This window comes from Olea europaea, chromosome 4 (genome assembly GCF_002742605.1).
Source record: "Olea europaea var. sylvestris chromosome 4, O_europaea_v1, whole genome shotgun sequence".
Lineage (NCBI taxonomy): Eukaryota > Viridiplantae > Streptophyta > Magnoliopsida > Lamiales > Oleaceae > Olea > Olea europaea.
Genome location: NC_036240.1, coordinates 624,654 through 634,758, shown reverse-complemented (window position 1 = coordinate 634,758; position 10,105 = coordinate 624,654). Strand labels below are relative to the sequence as shown.

The window sequence follows — 10,105 nt, the reverse complement described above, 5'->3', positions numbered from 1 at the left end:
GTGCATGTAATTATATAATTTTGGTGTCCGGTTTCATGCATTCGAAAGAAGGAAAATAGGTTCGACATAGTATAAATCATCATAGGGTCCAATAGGGGATAGAAATATACATCTTTGCCTTGTGTGAATGGTTGAATATTCAAGAAATCATAATGCATTTCTGTATGTTAGTATTCGTCATAGAGATATAGTCGAATAACATATTGAGGTAGGTTTGACATTGCTCGAGAGAGATTGTCAAATTAAAATAGGAATATTAATTCATCTTTTGTGGGATTGTGTGTCAAATTTGCATGATTGAAAATTGAATGGGTATTGCTTAGGAATTCGTGATCCTAGTGTGTTAGTACGTTCATTAATTTCACAAATTCTCGAAGGTTGTGTCCAAGTCATGTTGCATTTAATATAATTCTCTCATTCATAATTGTATCATAGTTTACATCTTCCTTAGTTAAATCACAATACATCAATTTTACTGTCGTGTTTCGGTTAAGGTCATAATAGGTTGATTTGAACTAATTCAATTCTTGTGGGATTGATACTCAAACTCATAGTCCATTTTACTACTTGTTAACGAACCGTACACTTACGGTGGGTTTTAAATCGAAACAAAAATTTCGTGAACAGGACCCGACCCCATGTGAGAGGAGGAGGGGGGTCGGGTAAACCAAAGTGTAAGCCAACAAGTACAAATAGTTTAATTCTTATTTATTACTGCAAGTAAGACAACTTACAAAAAAGATAAGATACATCAAGTTTATCAGAAAAAGGCATTGCCTTGAGATTATTACAACAAGGTACCATATCATACATGAGAGAACACTTTTTTCTAACTAATTTTCATACATAGATTTGCCAATCACTATGTCACACACTTTCAAAAATTACCTTGGAAATGTGGACTCCAATGGTTTCTTGATCAAAGAAGGCCATGTAGTAACAAGTTTTTGCAAGCATTAAAAATGTTCGCTTGATATTTGAATCAATTTCATTGGTTTCTTCAAGGACTAATTGCACTAGTGCCTGCATATCTGTTTCAATTTCCTTGTATTTGATGCCGTGAGTTCCTTTGTCTCTGTTTCCCATTTCATGTACCTATACATAAATTGCATCTGAATGAAATCAAGACAGGATATGAATTAAGAGCTTCAGCTAAAAGCTGTCAAAGAACACTACTCTTGATGGGCAAGGTGTGGTATGAAGTTACTTCGATGTATCAACATATCGTTTTAAAAGTTTCAGTTTGTATTCGACGCAAAAAAAAGAAAGAAAAAGAAAAAAAATATTGGTATTTATGCTATGTACCTTGTTATTTTGATATTCTTTAAGCTGGCGACATATTTTATTTGTGAGCTTGGAAAACTTCTTGTATTCTGGATGCTGCAACATGTCCTCAGAAACCATATAGCCAGCACAAGTGTTTATTGTGTGTACTAGGAGCTCAGCTTCGTCGTTGTATTCAAGATCTTCATTGTTCAGTTTCGACAACCATGTTTCCCACTACATTATATGACACAAAAGTGGGTCATCATTTATAAAAATTATTTAAGTGTGAGGTCTTTCAAAATTATGAATCAAATATAGGCAAAGCAAACGAGCACGTTGAGTACAGATTTTAGTAGATAATATTGAACTTACAGCACAATACAATTTGTGGCTGATATCTTTGTCATATTCCTGCAGTGTGTCTATAGAGTGTTCGTCAAGGGTTTTTAGAAGAATATCAAGTATTCTTCGTCCAGTCTTATAGCTGTCCATAAGAAAAGAAAAAAAGTTAAAATGTTTTTACTATAAATATAATGTCCAATTCTTTGTAGTACTTGAAACCAAAATGCTGGACTCTCTACTCATTTTTGTGGATTCATAAAACTTATAAGTAGATATTAAATACCTTTTCCTTTTTCCTATGCACTTGAAGTTTCTGAATTTCGATAGTAAATCAATCCTTTCCTCCAAAGTGTTACTTTCTCGAGTGAAATAAAATGTCATTAGCCTAATAATAATTTGAGACCTAGCCCATGCAAGTCTCACATTTGACCTCTCTGGCTCAAATATATTTGCAGCTGCCAAGAAATAGGCAAGAAGAAGGTCCTTTTTACTTATCCCAAGTTCTTGCAATTTGAAATTTCCATACCATCTGCACAATAAATAACAGCTAATATTAAATTGCTGATGTTCATATATATTTGCAACTTTAGTTAAAACAAAATTATTACCCTCAAACCAACTTATTTACTTATAAGTAAATTTTTAATCAGATCGAGGGAAAGGGGGACTTACTCTTCCAGAAAATACCATTCCCTTTGATGTTGTGCCTGACATCTATTAAAATCCAATTTTGCAAGCTCATGATACTTATTATTGCTGATATCAGGCATCCTACATATAGAGAAAAAAACATGTCTTATTCAAAAGTAATTATAATTATAACAAACAATTAAAAAAAAATATAAAAATGAAAACTGCAATAAATTAAACCATTTCTAAATTAAAAATTACGAAAAAATTAAATAACCTGTACAATGTCTTGCTAATCCATAGATCATCTTCACCACCATAATGCTCTATATAATATTTAGCCTCCACACGAGGTAGGCTGGCATACCACGGCATTTCCAATCCTTTCCTTATCTGTTATTCACAATTTATTTATTTATTTATTTTGGTATTTTAGAATTACAATGGGAAGACACACACACACACACACACACATTTGAAAAAATCAGAACAGAAAATTTATTATGGTCACTTCTATAACGATATTTATAGTAATATTTCGATAGTTACCTCGTCGGGAAGGTTCTTCGATATTACCCATTTATCTAGAAATTTATTGGATGCTAGTCTTTCTTGTAAAAAACTGTATGAGAATTCCTTAGCTTCTTCTAGAATTTTCTCTCCTGGAAATTGAACTTGTGAGGCTCTATAGAGATTGTATATTGGGGTTGGTGACTCAATCATTTGATAGGCAAAACAAGAAAATTTGTCGTTGTTCTTGAACTGCTTCAACACATCTGCCAAATTAAAACAATTGACTGCATTGGTAAGTAATTACTTTAAAAAATGTAGATTATGCACACGTTTCATACGCAATATTTAAAAGGATTAGGCATTTTAATAAATAAAACTTTAAATTCTTTATTATTATTATTATTATTATTATTATTATTATTATTATTATTATTATTATTATTTTTTTTTTTTTTTTTTTAATGCTATCAAATAATGTCTATCCTTGTCTTACAAACCAGGTGTAACGTTGTATCCATGCAATCTTAGAAACCTAAATCCCATGGATGTGTCATCAACATCAGAAAATCTTGCCAATCTTCCACCAAAGATTCCATCTTCTGACCAATACCTGTAATTAAACAATTCCCAATATGAATTGAATTACTAATAATTTATTCTCGTACTAGTTCTATCTATTTATACAATAAAATAATATTGCAATAATCAATTATAAATCCCTTCCATCTGCCCTTTTTTTATAATTTTAATTTAATATAAAGACAAATTTAAAATAAAATAAAATAAAGTATAAATGAAATCTTATTCATTTGTTTGTGAGATGGAACAATATAGTTTATCGCGATTATTATTTGATGTATTAGCTGGAGCCCTTGTCACTATTTTAGATGATGTTTTCACATCTAAGATATAATTACCTAAATTTTCAAGTTAGATACTATTAAGTTCTAATTTTCTTCATAAAAATAGCATTAACATTAAAAAATTATAGGCATAATAATGATTCATTTCATGCTTTATGACACTAAAGAAAAATCCCTTTTTTCTTTTATTTATTTATTTATAAGTGTAATCTCTCAAATAATCAAGGCATAATAGTGATAAAGAGAAACAAAAGACTTAAATTGATATCTCATCTAAATTGATAATATCTAAATTGATAACCTTTTTTTGCATACGTGACTTCCTCATGTAAATCTTAACATGACAATAACAATATAATACAATTCATTAATAATCAGTAAAAATTTTATAATTACCTGTAGACATGATCTAAACAATCCTTAATCTGAGTCGTGAAGAAGCGGGAAATTCCTAGCCGTTGTACTCGATCAATGGCCCAGAGCCTTGCAAACAAATCAGATGGGTACGCAGCAGGCGCTATAGAGTAAAGAATGATTCATATAGTCATTGTGACAGATTAAGGCTTTATTCATTTATCATGAAATGTAGTTTAACATATATATAGTAATTTTTTTTTTCCTCAAGAAAAAGATTGGAGCTAAAAAGATTGTACCTCCTCCTTGAAATTCCTTAACGATATCGTCCAAATATCTGAAGCATTTTTCATCTTTAGTCTGCATAAGTGCAAATGCAGTGGAGGCTGGAGATGTTAAGAAGGACCCTAATGGCGTCTGCAACTTCAAGAGTTTTTCCCAGTCCAAATCTTTTAATCCTTCCAGACTATACAGTAGAGATGTTGGTACATTGTGCACAAGGTCCTTTGGTATCCTGTCAAGTAGATATTTTAAATAGGAATTTTTTTTTTTCGTTTTTTTTGTTTTTCATTTTTAACAGAAAATTATGTACAGATACTTGACGTAAATGATTATTACGGAGGCACTTCCAAATTTGTCAAAAATTTTAGAAACTATTGTTTCCATTTTACCTCTCTTTTCTTATTTCTTAATTAATTTTTTTTCCCATGTTTTAAATTTAGATGAAGCATTTTTAATTTAAAATAAATATCATGATAAATTTATGTAGTATATTATGTAATCATCTCTTTTGATCCACTTTCTCATTCTTGAGGACTTTCTGGCGAAAAGGCTTTATAATGACCTGCGTAGCTAACTGCTAATGTATTGCATCTATAATAGTGCTGGTCGAAGAAATATAATCACAATTTTTTTATATTGATATTTCAATAGAAATAAAGAAAAAATGGGTTTTTCTAGTTTCAGTAGTGTTAAAAAAGGAGATAAAATTTTACCCTTTCTCGTATATTAATTTGATATTGAAATGTTACCTTTTCAACTTTCTATCTCTTGCTGCATAAATCTCCTTTAAGATAGGAACATCATAAGGAATGTTGTCAACGCCCAAGTTTTGGGCTTTTTGTAGAAGCGCCGGAATACGACTTCAAATCCACAAGGCATATGATCCTCATTTTCATCTTGAAGTTTTTGTATGTTTTCCTTGATAAATGTTATTCCTAAAAAAAAAAAACACAGTGCCATGTCAATATATATTTCTTTAATCACTGTCCTATTATGTGGTTTCTTTCTTATTATTTTATTTTTATTTTTTGAAAAATTTGCCTCACCTCTAACATTTTAAGCTTTTAATTGAGGTTTTTTTAATATGGAATAAAAGAAAATAGATTTACCACCTACCATTTATGAAAATTGTGTGTTAGGTTTTTTATATCCAATAAATCCCGAACTATGATAACGTGGGTTAATTATTTCATTCATAAGCATAGGTCGATGAATGAAATAAGTCAAATAACCAAATCCAAGAGCTACACTTGACCCAATTGTATTTCCTCTTGGATAGTTTGAATCCTGGTCCGTTTAAGCCCCTTAAAGGTTCTAACTTAAAACCTAACTCTATAGTATATATAAGGATATAAACCTAGCCACTTTTTTGTATGATTTGTGAGAAAAATAGAGGAATCTCGGCTGCCTCCTTTGGTGTGTGAAAAATAGCCCATAGAAGTGTTCAAAACGTTTGTTTACTTTGTGTAATTGGTCGTTCCTTCATAGTCTACCTTTGTGGTGTTTTCTTCTAGCCTTTGCGGCCACAAATTATTACATTTTCTTGTCCTACGTCGGTAAGATTGAATAGCAACAGAAGTGAATTATATTGGTTGTGATTTGGAGTCGATTGAATTGGTTGTTGGTAGAGAAATGTACGTTGGACTGAATCCGGAAAACCATCGATTTGAAGATCTTTGAGAGAGCATCCACAACATTGTACATGCATCAAGTTCTTTTTAATTAAAAAATGAGTTCAGCTAGCATGTGAGTATGTTAAAGATGCAAAATTTTAATATCTAATTTCTTTCCTAAAAGCAAGCCACACTTTCAAACCTTTTTCACTCTTGCTGTGATGAATGTTCCAAGTTCTCAGTGCGACTACACATGCTATAGTGTTGAGGAGACGATCATATGATAAGAATACAAGCTCATCACCCCATGAACCATCAGGAAGTTGATGATCTGCAATCCATTGAAGACTGTCGGGAAACTGGGGCATATCATCTCCATTAAGAGCTGGAACAAGAGCAACCCATGCTGTGTCATAAGGCGACACATTTATACGACCTTCTCCTATGGTACCCAACATTTCTCTAATGTATTCAATTTGATCTTGTATCACATTTGCCTTAACAAGAAATACATTAAATCATAAAACATCCAAATTTTGAACCTCTTTTTTGGGGAAAAAAGTTTTAAAATTTAAGACTACAATGAATGTAAACTAGAAGTTCAATATTATAATACCTTAGAGGCTTCCTCTTCCAAGACATCTTTTTCGCATACTTGTGATGGATTAATAACTCTATCTGTAATCATGGATGAGTATTCAGTTGACGTTTTGGTATATAAATATTGGTTTCCATTCCGAGCAATTATTCACCTCAAAGTTTACATACCTTGACTTGCAACATTGGTCAAGTGTTTGTCATGGATATGGCGATTTAAGTTATGCATTTGGACATCATTAGTCCCAAACAGGAAACGTCCTACATTATATATTCAAATAGTATTAGTTAAATAGTTAAATGAGACGCATATGTTTGAGACAGAAATATCGTAAAAATAGTAGAAATTTTACAATTTTTGGGTCTCACAAAAACAAAGAGAGATCATCAAATTTGTATAATTACATATAACTATCATTGGAAAGATTCTAATTTGTACACTAACTACAAAATCAAATAAATAAAAGATTCTATTTTAACGCGTTCCAAACTCAAGATTCCCTGCCAAGGGGAATTCATAAAACAATTTGTTGGTGAAAACAGAGAGTTTGAGTGGTTTAGAAAAGTATGAACATATAACGAAGTGATCTGAATTTTAAAAATGCAGATCAAGGGCCAGGTCACGCCACTTCTGCCCTGTCCCCTCTTCGTCTCTTTAGCATTTCTGTATTTCTTTCGTTTATTTTGGTGAAAACCAATAAAAAATTGACAAATGTCTAAACTGTAAAAATTCTATCAAACTCTCCCACATGGGTAGCATCACTGTAGCTTTTATGCAACTCTTTTATCTGTATTGATTTTCTTTTACGGTCAAATAAATAGTTTTATGAACGTAAAATTATCAACTCGGTTATTTATCTCAGAAAAAAACTCTACGACTCTCTGGAAAACCTTCTACAATAACAAAAACAATGATGCTTCTATGAAGAAAACATTATTTCAAATGAGAGTTCAAGTAAATCAACCATTTATGCAATTACGCTTGAATGAAAAGAGTAAAAGAAATAAGAATAATGGAAGAAATTAAGATTTACTAGTGACATGTTGCAGCAATGAAGCTTGCTGTGTTGGAGACGACAACTTTTTATGAGAAACCAGTGAAGAATAGGCAAGCAGGTGACTAAAAAGAGCCTGCATTTTTCTAAAATTTTTGTGCCTGAAGAGGGAAAGCTATCCAGGAGAGTGTAACTTGTTGTCAATAACCTGAGTTCAGAGTTTCCTTTATTTATAATGCACAAGGGTATCTTTTGATTATGTTATTTTAATTATCATATTATATTTGGTTGATTTGTTCCGTTCAACGTTGAAAGTTGAACATTTCACTCAAGAAATAAACAATTCTTAAAATACGTCTACCAGCCTATGTATTTTTTATGCGCTAAATTATTAAGAGTAGAAGAGTTGACGTTAAAAAAATCATACGTTCAACGTTCAACGTTTCACTCAAGAAATAAACAATTCTTAAAATACGTCTACCAGCCTATGTATTTTTTATGCGCTAAATTATTAAGAGTAGAAGAGTTGACGTTAAAAAAATCATACGTTCAACGTTCAACGTTTCACTCAAGAAATAAACAATTCTTAAAATACGTCTACCAGCCTATGTATTTTTTATGCGCTAAATTATTAAGAGTAGAAGAGTTGACGTTAAAAAAATCATACCTTCTAAATAAGACGAACATGCCAATCCATTCCAAAAGGTTGAGAAACATACGCATAATATTAGATCTTTATAGTTTATACTTAATAGTCAGGTTGAAAGTTTTACCCAAAGGGACAAAATTTTGCTTAGTTAATTATTAGTTTTTAGAAAATTTTGCCTAGTGCTGACAAAGTTGATTGAGATAAAGCAATTTCCCCCCCTTCCAAATATGAAATGGAGTGATCCTCAAATGGTTGAGTACGTATATCCTACATTCGTAGGAAGAAGCCGGCATGTGTCTGCGCATCAAGCGCATAATTTCTCGCTTTTGAATACATTAGCATCCTTATCCAAATGTATAGGAAGAGGCCTAGATTGGGTCAAAATTTTTCAATCAAATAAGAAAAATATTTACTCTCTTTATTTCTGACACCTCATTTATATGTAAATATTATATAATTCATTAGATACAAGTAGCATTATTCATAATTATTTATTTCTTTCACTATCTTCCAATAAGCTACTGAAATGGAGAATAGTATATATCTAATTAGGCTCATGTTTGAGACCCATTTTTTAAAGAATGCATTTTTTAAAATTAATTTTTAACCACACATTCTTTTATAAAATAATTATACGCGTATTTAAAAAATTTCTTTACTTTTTAACTACACATTTTCCAAAAAATTACTATTTCATAATACATTTTATAACAAAAATGAGGATCAAACATGGGCTAGATGTTGACACAAATCGTAACAATTATCTTGATAACGACATGTGTAGCAAAATATTCAAATTATAGCTTTGGTTTACGATACTGTGAAAATTAGTGTTGGGAAAATTCATATTTAAGACGAGTTGAATTCTTTTGCTAGTCAATTCAAATTATATCTAATTATGCCCCTTTTTATTTTTCATTATTTGGCCATTAAAATAAAAAAAATATGATTGTTATCATTACATCAAGCAACCATATTTGAATTTCTATATTTTTTGTGGGGTCATAACAACTATATTTTTCATTTTTATTCTTACATTAATAGGAAACAAACAGGGTATGTTAAATTGTTTTTGTTATATTTATTTATGTCTGAAATGATCTATTTTTGTTTCTAATATTTTCTTGTTAAAGTAAATTTATTATGCCCATAATCTATTTTGTTGACTACCGAACTCCGATCTAACAAAAACAATTCGCTAACCCCACCTCAAGCATATATGAGTTTGGTCACTGTTCCCAACTCGAACTTGCCCGCCATTATCTCAAAAAAACATCTTGATTACCCCCTGTCACATCACCCTATCAATTATGCACACTTGCCATAAGTGATGTCACCACCGCCCCAAACCACTAATCCAAAACTTTGAATCCCAAGCCCCTTGGTGGTCATCATCACCTGAGGAAAACATTGGCACATGGTCATCGGCCTCATCGACCAATCACAGGAAAATTCGGCGACCCAAGTTTCGAGCTCGGTACTGTAGTTGATTTGATTGATTTGATGTAATTTTGGCTGAAACCATGTATAAATAGTAGAGTAAAAGTCTTTTGAAGGGCAAGTAAAGATACATACAAAATCAGAATCTAATTACTTTTTCTCTATACATTTTGTGATCTTATATAACATAAATTGCCTTCTTTTCTTAAAGTTGGCTTGAGATTAACCTTGCTAATTTCGACATCAACAGTTTGGCGCTAGAAGGAGGGCCAATTGTGAAAAATAGCCTCATTCTCTCCACAAAATTCGAGAACCATGTGTCATAACTTAAGTTACCCATCTCACACCCACCCTTATGAAACGAATACCCCACCAAGTTCTCCACGACGACAAGACCCTTAGATGACCGCCATGAGAGAGGCCCTGGAAAAATTGACAAATGCAGTGGGACGATTGAAACGGAGTCAAGCCCACTTGTCCCCATCAGATACAGAGATGGAATCCCCTGCGAGGACAAGAGCAAGACGTCCTCCTACTAGGAGGACTAACGAAGTCAAGACT

General features: G+C 31.8%; 1 pseudogene; it reads right to left on the bottom strand.

Annotated features, from left to right (window-relative positions):
* Positions 1–762: 762 nt before the first annotated feature.
* LOC111393174 lies at positions 763–7,625 on the bottom strand (annotated as a pseudogene).
* Between the last annotated feature and the right edge of the window lie 2,480 nt (positions 7,626–10,105).